This window comes from Camelus bactrianus, chromosome 31, assembly GCF_048773025.1.
Source record: "Camelus bactrianus isolate YW-2024 breed Bactrian camel chromosome 31, ASM4877302v1, whole genome shotgun sequence".
Taxonomy (NCBI): domain Eukaryota; kingdom Metazoa; phylum Chordata; class Mammalia; order Artiodactyla; family Camelidae; genus Camelus; species Camelus bactrianus.
This window is the reverse complement of record NC_133569.1, coordinates 18,329,817-18,341,644: the sequence shown is the minus strand read 5'-3', so window position 1 is coordinate 18,341,644 and position 11,828 is coordinate 18,329,817. Positions and strand designations below refer to the sequence as shown.

The 11,828-nt window shown below is 40.0% G+C and overlaps 1 non-coding gene across 1 annotated transcript; it reads right to left on the bottom strand.

The window, feature by feature from the left end:
* Window positions 1-6,656: 6,656 nt before the first annotated feature.
* TRNAV-AAC (transfer RNA valine (anticodon AAC)) lies at window positions 6,657-6,728 on the bottom strand. The gene has a single exon. It is a non-coding gene; the product is annotated as a tRNA-Val (tRNA).
* Window positions 6,729-11,828: the final 5,100 nt, after the last annotated feature.

The following is an 11,828-nucleotide window of genomic DNA, read 5'->3' as shown; positions in this document are numbered from 1 at the left end:
GAAATCAGGCTGGCCTCCAACTTCTCTGCAGCAACACTCGGTGCCAGAAGGTTGGGGCACAATGCTTAAAAGATCTCCAAGGAAAAAAAGTGTTACTCAAGAATTCTGCTGTCCAGCCAAATTATCTTTCAACTGTAAAGACCACAGATAGTCTTGAACAGGAAAGAATTCAGACAATATCCACATTCTATGAACCTTTCCTTGAGAAAAGTACCAGAAGATGAATCTCAGCCAACCAAGAGATAATGGGGAAAATTATGAAGAAAAAGATTGGCAGCAAGTTTTGAATACATTTACTGTAGACTGAAAGTAAAATAATTCTACACATTAGAATGATTTGAAGGGATGTGAAAAGTACGTGTCCTGACAAGATATAAACAATGAAATTAACAAATTTTGGAAAAGAAGAGAGAAAGGAGGTGGGAGGTAGCACATGTTCATGGACTGCTACATCTGTAACAACTGGAAGTCAAAAAACATTCCTCAAAATGGACAGGCCAAGGGATAAATTAACTATTTTTAAGATTAAAAAAAAAAAGTTGTTGAATCTGAGTGAAGGGTTTATTGGAGTTTTGTGTCATTCTTGCAACTTTTCTAGAAGTCTGAGATTATTTCAGATGCCACTTCCTCAGAGAGGGCTTCCAAACTACCAAATCTGAAGTCGTTACATAGTACTGTTTTCTCTCCTAGTAGCCTGTCCTTTTCATTTATAGAATTTACTGTATCTTGGAATTCTATATGTACAGCAGCCATCTCTGCTGTGTTTAATCCATGCCTTAGACGTGACAAAATGTGTCTGAAAGACTGATGGCAGTGGACCCAGGGCTAAGACAAGGCAGGCAAAGCATTCTCTTTGAACACAGAATTTACAGGGTCACCAACAAGTCAGAAATCAAGAGAAACCATGTTTTAATATAAAATACTAACTAGACAAAAACAAGGCAAAAAAAAAAAAAAAAAAAAAAAAACACCATGATGAACTAAAGTCACAATTTTAAATCAAGACAAGATCCAAAGCTTTACTTTCATGACACTGCCTCACTCACCTTACCCTAATCCTGATGTTATTTCCAATAAAACTTTATTTATAAAACCAGGCAGCCATAATTCACCATTCATTTTTTTAACATTTTTTTTAATTGAGTTATAGTCACTTTACAATGTGGTATCAAATTCCAGTGTAGAGCACGATTTTTCAGTTATACATAAACATACAAATATTCATTGTCATATTTTTTTCACTGTGAACTACGCCAGGATCTTGTATATATTCCCCTGTGCTATACAGTATAATCTTGTATATCTATTGTACATTTTGAAACCCCAGTCTGTCCCTTCCTACCCCTGCCCCCTTGGGAACCACAAGTTTGTATTCTATGTCTATGAGTCTGTTTCTGTTTTGTATTTATGTTTTGTTTTGTTTTAGATTCCACATATGAGCGATCTCATATGGTATTTTTCTTTCTCTTTCTGGCTTACTTCACTTAGAATGACATTCTCCAGGAGCATCCATGTTGCTGCAAATGGCGTTATGTTGTCAGTTTTTATGGCTGAAGAGTATTCCACCATTCATTTTTAAAAGTATCAGTCTCAGTTTCTGAAGCTTTTGGTGCTCCCTTAAAAAAATTTGCCTCACTCTGGTCCCAGCCCTGGGGGGACTCCTCTACCATTTTCAGGAAGTTCTGCTAGGGAGCCTCCAGGAAACGAGTTGAGGTGAACATTGTTCAAAGATAATGGGCTAGCCTTGAAGAGGAGGGGCAGTTCTGAGCTCAGCACAGTGTCTGTCACTCAGACCGCTGCTTCACCTGGTTGACTTAAGCACCCCTCCCTTGTGGTTCCCCAGCACTCAACGTATACTTTGCAAGGAGCATATGCATGTATTACCCTTCACTGAAACTATGTATTTATAGACTGTGTGCTCCTTGAAGGCCAGGTTGCCTCTTTATCCTTAATGATAGTGTCTGAGTTATTGTAGATGTAATGGGGTGCTTGGGGGTGCAGAACCTCACATTTTTATACATGTGATAAGACATTAACTGGTGGGCTGAGTGGGCTCAGTCCCACTGAATGCCCCTCAGCCCACAGAGCTGTTTGGTGGTGGTTCTTGTTTGGAGGGGGTAAGAGGAAAGCAAATGAATGACTGAACAAAGCATTCAAAGGCCCTTTGAGGAGCAAGCAAATGGATTCAGACCCCCAATTCCTTTGTTTTTGAAGTTCAACATTATTAGAAACTCTCTGATGGAGTGGATGCTGGTGGAAGAGTTCCCAGAGATGCATTCCCACAGAGAGAAGAACCTGAACTGGTGGCCGGGACTTACGTTCCCAGGGGAGAGCTGGTTCCCAGAAGGGTGTGGATGCCGTGACATACCTCCAGATCCAACCTCCTTGGCATCAGGGTCATGATGCCTAAACATGTAAGTGTGGATTTAAAAAGCTCTAAATTTGGAGTCCAAATTTGAGGCACTTCTACCACTCATGAGAGGTCTGGACAAGCAAACCATCCTCAGCATGATGGACGAGCATCCGTAGTTGTGAATGGGACCAATTTTTACAGCAAAAGTGAGGTTCAACCTCAGCAGCACACTGATTCCACCGCTGTGTTCCCTGCCTGGCAGAACCAGGGCTAGCCTAGCTTTGGGGGCTGAACTGGTCTAATGCTCTCAGACAAATCAGAGATGCCTCAAGAGGGAGAAGCTGTATTTCCTGCTAAGTTGGGCATGTTGGATCTTGAAGGATTCATTGACAAAATAGAAGAGATGTGCTCACATTTGCACACCCAAGTTCTGACCCAGGTCATGCTAGCTTCAGTAGACATTCAATAACAGTCTGATGAATGAATGCGTGTTGTAATCTCTTCTGCCCCATTGTCTGGGTCCATCTTTTCCCCTAGAGCATACCAGTAGAAGGTATTTAATCTCTAATAAGAGGAGAAGAGGCTAGGTGATGAGAAAGGAGGAAAAGATCTCCTGGAACAATGATGATTTTATCTACCAGCTACCAACCTCCATTAGATGAAAAAAGTTTCTATCTTTTTCAATATGGACTATGTATTTACATACCATCTTTCCTCAAATCAGCAAATATTTATTGTGCACTTATGCAAAGTGCACCTTTGCTCCAAAAAAATTGCCTATTAAAGCATTTAGAATTCATTCTCAGTCATGCTTCATTGCCATGCAGGATGAATCAGACAGAGATTTGCATCTCTCTGTGTTATCAAGTAAAGAGGTTACAGTAGAATAGAGCCCACTTATTTGAATACCCCAGATTTTCTTCTTTGTTTAGACACACAAAGCTTTTTTCACAACCAGTAATATTCTTGGTACCATAAATATGTAAGGATCTAAGAGGGACAGACCCAGGTTTCATGGACTCTCAAGCTTACATAAATTAAGGGATTCAGAACGTCACATTTTGTACATGTGATGGAGAAAAAGTACAGAATTAAAATTGGATATAAAATGAATATTTAATTCAAATAAGAAAATAAATCACAACAAATAGCAGCTTTTTAAAGCTGATACACCTAGGAAAGCTAATCAAAAAATCCAGAAAATGCAATGTAATACTTTTATCAATTTGCTGCCTAGTGGTCTTCTGTACTACATTTTTCCTAATTTTTCACTTCATTGTCTTTGATCCCTTCTTCACCTGATGATTTTGTAATATAATTTATGGAGAGAATGGAAAGGTAAATCCCTCTTTTTTCCTAGCATTTCTTTGAAATATTTGTTTATTATGATAATTCCAATAAATACATTCAATAAAATTATTAAAATTAAAATTTAATAAAATTATTGAATTTTAAAAGTCCTTTATGATATTTCTTTCATATGAACAATAGAATTTGGCAGAATTTCCCAGGCTTAATTTTGATTCCACATTTCAAGGCTTATTTCTCTTCCATCCTCCCCATGCTTTGGGGCTGGGTGTGGTGGGACACATTTGTATCATAAGTCCTCTGGCCCCATACCTTCATGTCACCACACTTGGATGGCCAGCAATGACGTAAGTAGACTTGAAAGTGATTGTGAGCCAAAGAAATATATCCCACTAAACCCAGATTCAATCCCATTAATGCTGAAAATCAAGTTCCCTTTAACTGGATCCCAAAATGCCCATGGCCGTTCCAACACCACCAACGGGAGGGGAAATATGACAGGGGGCCAGACCAATGGAATGGGCAGCAGTCCAAATCAACTATAGCTTTTCAAGATGTCTTAATTTTGAAAATTTTACTCAAGTGAAGGACCTTGAATGCTTCGGTAGGGCCCCCACAGGGTCTTGAAAGGGAACAGCCCTGAGGCTCAAGCTCCTTTAGTTTGACTGTAAGTCCCCCTCTGTAGTTCTGGACCATCAGCCCCTACCCCACCCCCAGGTCTAGGTGATTAGAGATTCTTGGCACCAACTGGACCAACAGTCAATTTCTCCACCGACCTCACCTTTCCCACATTCCTGGCCCAGTTTCTGCAAAGGTACTGCTTTGTCCCTACCGTCTACCATACGCTTGACCGTTCTTTTTCCCCTAGAGTTCTCACCATTAACCCTAGCATGGTGGTAGGTCCACTTTGTTATGGGAAGACCAGTCCATCCAAGATGATCACAGCCCACTTGCTGGACTCTGAAGACCAGCTGCCCCATACTCTCCCCTCAGTTGTACTTGACTTGCTGGATTATGACCGAATTACCTCCTCTTTGAAATGCTTTGAACTATTGTTTATAGATCCATCATCTCAAAGTTTTCCTAATCATGACACTCAACATATTAATGAATGGCATTCAACTCATATCTTCTCAAATTTTCTACGGTACGAACTATTGACCATCTCTTCTTAGAAACTCTTTCCTTTGGTTTTCATGCTGCCTACACCCTCACCTACATCTCTACTTCTCAGTTTTTTCCCCTGGTTTCTTTCCCTAATAATTCCTTAAATTTAGGCTTTCTTGGTCCTCTTCTTCCAACGAATCTCCCTTACCTTTAATGACAACCTCTAGAGATGACTCCTAAATATACATCTGTGGCTCGGATATTTCTCCCAATCTCCTGACTGTATTTTCCAACTAGTTTATAGGCATCTCACATACATAGTTTCAAACTCCACACCTCAGAACTGAACTCCTTATCTTCACCCATCAAATGCTCTTTCTCATGTGCCCCACCCCCCATCCCCCCACTTCCATTCATTGCCTGAAAACTCACCCTGGGCTAGACAGCTCTATTTTTCTCCCTCTATCCTTCAGCAAACCTATTAGATCAAACCATGTTGAGTCCAAGTCCACAACATCTCTCAAACCTGTCCCTGTCCAGTCGGTGTCCATGGCCATCTCCCGAGTCTAGGCCATCAGTTCCTTGCAGGCAGACTTTCACGGTGGTCCCCTAATTGATTTCCCTGCCTCAAGGGTTCCTCAGTCTAATTTTTCTTGCATACTGTTAACTTTCATTCTTCTGCATCACAGATCCATTCACGTCATTTTTCTGTTAAAAAAAAACTTTTATACTTAACAAAGAAAGTTCAGACTCCTGGATATGGCCTTGAAAAATCTCCATAATACGCCACCAACTTAACTTCCCAGCCTTACCTCCCACATAAACTCCTATGTACATCACGATCCAGCCACCTAACCATGCTGGCCCTCCCAGCACCACCAGCTCCATGCTTCCCCTCTCCTCCCAAACCACCCTCTCATCCTTCAAACCAACCAATCTTCTTTTTTTCCCCTCCAGTTTTATTCAGCTGTAACTGACATACAGCACTGTATAAGTTTAAAGTGTACAGCATAGTGACTTACATACATCATGAAATGATTATCACAATAAGATTATGGAACATCCATCATCTCATGCAGCTACAAAATAAGAAAAAAAGAATATTTTTTCTGTTGTGATGAGAACTCTTAGGACTTACTTTCTTAGCAATTTTCATACATACCATACAGCAGTGTTAATGATATTAATCATGTTGTATATTACATCTCTAGTAATTATTTGTCTTATAACTGGAAGTTTGTACCTTTTGACCACTTCCATCCAATTCCTCCTCCTTCTGCTCCCTTCAAACCAACCAATCCTCTTAACTCAAGACAATTATTCTCTCCTCGGGCTACAGCATTGGTCTGAAAGTATGTCAGTTTGGATGAAGGTTTATGGTTCATAAACATTTAGATGGAGACCTCTCTTCCCCATGAAGCTGTGAGTTTTCCAAGCGCAAGTAGTGGGTCTTTCTCCTACTTGTTTTTCTTCATTCCTGGCATTGTGCCTTTCCTCCAGAAACTCACGGTCATGGTGAAGGCTATAGTTTCGAATCCTTGAGGACAGTGTGACTCACAGTGGCATGGCCAAACTGCTCAGTAGAAAAGACTCGGGTTTGCCATCAAAGATACCCATGTTCAAAACCAAACTACACTATCCTTTAATGGTACAACTTTGGGCAAATTCCTTAATCTACTTCTGACCTCAGTTTCCTCATTAGTAAAATTGGAATAATCGTAACTTTACGAAGCTTAAAAGACATAACAGGTACAAGAGTATTTGGACCTGGAAGTCTCTCAAATATCAATCTGACTTCATGCTGTCACTGCTAAGCCCATCTCAACTTTTTGTTTTTGTTACAGTTTTTTGGCGAGGAGTAATTAAGTTTATTCATCTCTTTATTTAATGGAGGTACTGGGGCTTGAACCCAGGACCTTATGCATGTTAGGCATGCACTCTACCACTGAGCTACATCCCCTCTTTTGTTTTTGTTTTTGATGGGACACATACCACAATCCAAAATTACCTTGAAATGAAAAACACTTCAAAAATCTTTAAAAATCACAGTAAGGGAATAAAACTAGTAGCTAACAGATTAAGATGATAATAAGTGTTGTAAAACCCTTATTATAGTGCTAACCACATCACAGTGTAATAATTTGTTCCCTGTGTCTCTCCCGTGAAGTTCTCAAGGGAGAAGACTGTGACCTTTTGTCCCCAGCACCCAGCACAGTGCTCGGCATGGAGAAAGCTTTCAGTATATGTTTACTGTCTAACAGTTTCACAATCTTTCGCAAATTAAATTAGGCATACCCTTTGACCTGAATATTTCACTTCTAGGAATTTATCTTACAGATTCGCTTACCCGAGTACAAACAGAGAAGTCCAAGGAAATGTGGTTTGTGGTATTGTTCATAATATCAACCAAAAAAAACCCAAGCAAACAAAAGACTCCTCAAACATCCAAAATTAGAGGTCTAGTTAAATAAATACACACACACCAAGAAACACTAGGTAACACTAAAAACTATGCAGAAGACCTTTAGGTACTGGTGTGGAAAGGTGTCCAATATACATTGTTAAATGGAGAAAGCAACACATACACACAGGCCTCGCACATAGGCTTGAATATGCAAGAACAATTTCTTTTTTTTCAATGAGGTACAGTTAATTTACAATGTTGTGTTAGTTTCAGGTGTACAGCAAAGTGATTCAGTTATACATATATGTATATTATTTTTCAGATTCTTTTCTATTATAGGTTATTATAGGATATTGAATATAGTTCCCTGTGTTGTACAGTAGGTCCTTGTTTATCTGTTTTATATATAGTAGTTTGTATCTGTTAATCCTATGCTCCTGATTTATCCCTCCCCTTCCCCCTATGGCAATCATAAATTTGTTTTCTATGTCTGTGAGTCTATTTCTGTTTTGTAAATAAGTTCATTTGTATCATTTTTTAGATTCCACATATAAATGATATCATATGATATTTGTCTCTCTCTGTCTGACTCACTTCACTTCATATGATCATCTCTAGGCCCATCCATGGCATTATTTCATTCTTCTTATGGCTGAGTAGTATTCCATTGTAGATACATACCATATCTTCTTTATCCAATCATCTGTCGGTGGACATTTAAGTTGCTGCCAAGTCTTGGCTATTGAAAGTAGTGCTTCCATGAATATTGGGGTACGTGTATCTTTTTGAATTAGTTTTCTCCAGATATACGCCCAGGAATGGGATGGCTGATCATGCGGTATCTCTATTTTTAGCATTTTAAGGAACTTCCATACTGACATCCATAGTGGCTGCACCAATTTACATTCCCACCAACAGGGTAGAAGGCTTCATTTTCCTCCACAGCCTCTCCAGCACTTATTATTTTCAGCCTTTACAATGATGGCCATTCTGACTGGTGTGAGGTGATACCTCGCTGTAGTTTTGATTTGCATTTCTCTAATAATTAGTGATACTGAGCATCTGTTCATGGCCCGTTGGCTATCTGCATGTCTTTGAAGAAGCAAGAACAAATTCTTGAAGGGTATATGGGAACTGTTTATAGTGCTAACCTCTACAGAGTCGGACCAAGAAATCAGGAGAAAGAGGAAGAATTTCCACGTTCATTGTTTACCCTCCCATACAATTTGAGCTTTTACCATGAGCAGGAACTTTTTAGAAAAATTTAAATAATAAAGTAAACAAACATCAGCTGAACAATTCTACTATGCGCTTGTCTGGGTAGAATGTGTTTGCTTGATTACTAATTTCTATCAGCAGGATAAGGAAAGTGATATCTGAAGCCCCTTTCTTTTCCCTTGACGTGAGTTCAAAGACCATGGGAACAATTTCCGGAACAGTCGGTTGCACAGCAGGCATCTCTAGTGGTTTATCGATGTCACTAGGAGCTCCCGATGCACTTATAATCCCACTCGTAAGAGTCAGTTGTGGCTTGGTTCTCCGTGATCAATTACCAGCCCCGTCTTACACTCTGTTAGCAGAAAGCACATCCTCGCCAGGACAAAAGGGAAAAAAATGGAGAAAATCAGCTCTGCCGATTTTCTTGCTCTTTCCCTGGAAGCCATGTGGTTGCCTTAACAGTTATCCCAAAGCTGGCACTGCACAGAGAAGAGGGATCTATAGCAGCAAGTGGTGGTGATTAATTTTAAGCTGTCATAGAACGTTTTTTTTTGCCCTTTAATGTCAGAGAACTGCATTGTTATCATAGGTCTAATGTTCCCTTGCCAAAGCTGTGTGTTTGCTCTCAGGATACAAGATGAATACAGAAAACTTTCTGGTTGGCTCCCAGGAGCATCTTTTGGAGAAAGGACCAAAGGAAAGCTGCCAAGCCAGCCGGGTCCTCCTGGGGCCCTCAGCAGAGTGTCGGGCCCTCCCTCACCCACCTGCCTCCCTGCCCCAGGCTGGAGGAGGCCGTAACTACTCCCCTCTGCCCTTACGGTTGTCTAGAAGGATTCCAGTTTGCCCTCTTGGGTCATTTAGAAATCCCAAACAGTGGTGGGCACCCCAGATAAGAAAAGCATAAAGGAGGTCAAGATTCACTACAGAGAAAAGAAGTTTCGGGGGGGAGGGTTGTAGCTCAGTGGTAGAGCATGTGCTTAGCATGCACGAGATCCTGGGTTAAATCCCCAGTACCTCCATTAAAGTAAGTAAATAAATAACCTAATTACCCTCCCCAAATTTTTTTAAAAATGTTAAAAAAAACAAAAGGTAAGTTGCTGACAGGGCAGAAACAGGTGGAGGAGAGCACGGGGGCCGAGATCAACCAGCACACAGAGGTCTTTAAGGTCCTCGCCATCTGGGTCTGAGACAGGAGGAAAACCTGCTTTTCTCCCTTCTGCACATCCATGCTTACTGCCATGTCTCACACCTCACTCTACATGGGGGAAGGAGGGGCCTGAAAACTGCCTAGCTTTTGCATTTTAATAAAATATTTATTTCTTGCATAATCTGTCAGCAAATTAGACCAAAGAGCTGTCAGTTTATAAAATCCTGCAATTTACAAAAGGAACAGATTTAAAATATACTCCATCTAAAGTAACATTCACCAGGAGGCAGGATTGATTTTCAAAGCTAGAACATATCTAGGAACTAGAAGAGAATACAGAAGACAGAAACTCAGAACATTTACTTTACATCACTGTATCAGGCCCCCTTTTTTAAAAAACTTAAGAAAATCCTATTAATAAGAATAAACTTCTATTTATTGAGTTCCTACTCCATGCCAGGCCAGGCACTTTACAAATTTTTATTTGTAATCCTAGCATATGGTAAATATAGTTACTCTCATTTTTCAGATGAGAAATCTGAGAATCAGGGAACTTGCTAAGAATGCACTAGAAGGAAGATCAGACCCTGGCAATCAACCCACCTTCTGTCTCAAGGAATTTGTCTATTATTATGACATTTTACATAAATAAAATCACACAATATATGGTCTTCTATGAAAGACTTCTTTCACTTAGCATAATGTTTTCAAGGTTCATCCATGTTGTAGCACGTATCAGGACTTCATTCCTTTTTGTGGCTGAATAATATTCCACTGTGTGGATATACCACATTTGTTTCATCAACTGATAGGTATTTGTGGGTAGTTTCCACCTTGGGCTGTTATGAGTAATACTGCTATGGACAGTCACATATGGGTCATTGTGTGGATATACGTTTTTGTTTCTCTTGGCTAGACATGAGTGGAATTGCTGGTCACATGGAGAGTTTATGTTTAACATCTTAAGAAACTGCCAAACTGGTTTCCTGTTTTTTAAAGTAGTTGCATCACCCCAGTGATTTTTAAATCCAAGTTGTTACATTTGGTTTATGAGGCCCTTCCTAATCGGGTTGCAGCCTACCTTCACATCTTCACCTACATTGATACCTTAACTTGAACTGTACACTGTATACAGCTCAAACTGTACGCCCAACTTAGCAGTCCCTAAAAAAATATATCCTCTCTCTTATTTGGGCCTCTGTAAACATTGTTCCCCATGCTCGGACTACCACTCCCCAGGCCGAAACCCACTGGTGCTCAAGCCTCAGTAACTATGATGTGTCTCCCCAGGACCCCCAACCAGACTTAAGTGGTTCTTCTGCCCCCCAGTGTGTGCCCTGCATTTACTGCTCAGGCAACCTTGTCACACTGCGTCATCATTGCCTTTGCCACGATTGTCATCACTGCTGGGCTTGATCCTACTAACCGGGGAGCTCAATGAGGGTAAGGATTATACCTTTTTTCCCTTGGCCTCAAACTGGTAACTTGGAGGCTCCTAACACATATTCGATAAACTTACAGAGTCCCTGGTTGTCACTTCTCTTCCCTGCAAGATGAACACTGTGATACAAGTCTCCAGAACTCTCTTCTCCCAGAGGAAATGCCCAATCCGATTTTAAAAATAAAACGTTTGTAGTTCCTTCCTAATTCTGTTTTGCTCAGGCTAATAATAAAATGAGTTGGCATTTCTTGGGTATATATCAACTGACAGTAGAGGGAGCCAAGCCAAGAATGTTAGGTAGCGGGTAGTAGTCTATGTGATTAAAATAGACCATGTGTAATAATGAAGAATTGAAAATCACTCAAATGACCAACAAGTAGGAAACAGTTAAATAAATTTGGTACTAGATAGACAGATAGATAATTAGACGAATCATACTGCCGTTACAATTGTAAATACAGAAAGGTCTGTTCGAAATAATCCTTAAAAAAACCTAGAATGTTGACTAGAATAAATACATGGATTTCAACTCTGCAATATTGTGTATGGACAATGACAATGACCAAAAAAAATGTCATGCCCTAGAACCAAATGAATAGTGGGTGTCTTATCATGAAACTTGGAATTTGATTTTGCCATGTTTTTTAGCTTTTGCCATTAAAGTCCATAACAAAGAATTATGATGTTTTGTTTCCAAAGTTTGTATCCTAACCTGTTGAGCTTTCTTAAGGTACCTAAGGGCAGTTTTCAATTTGTTGGAAATATATGATGCATTTCATCCCCCAATTAAAAAATATACACCTATGCATATGTGTATGGATATGTCTTTCGTGGGGCTTGTAGAGAAGGC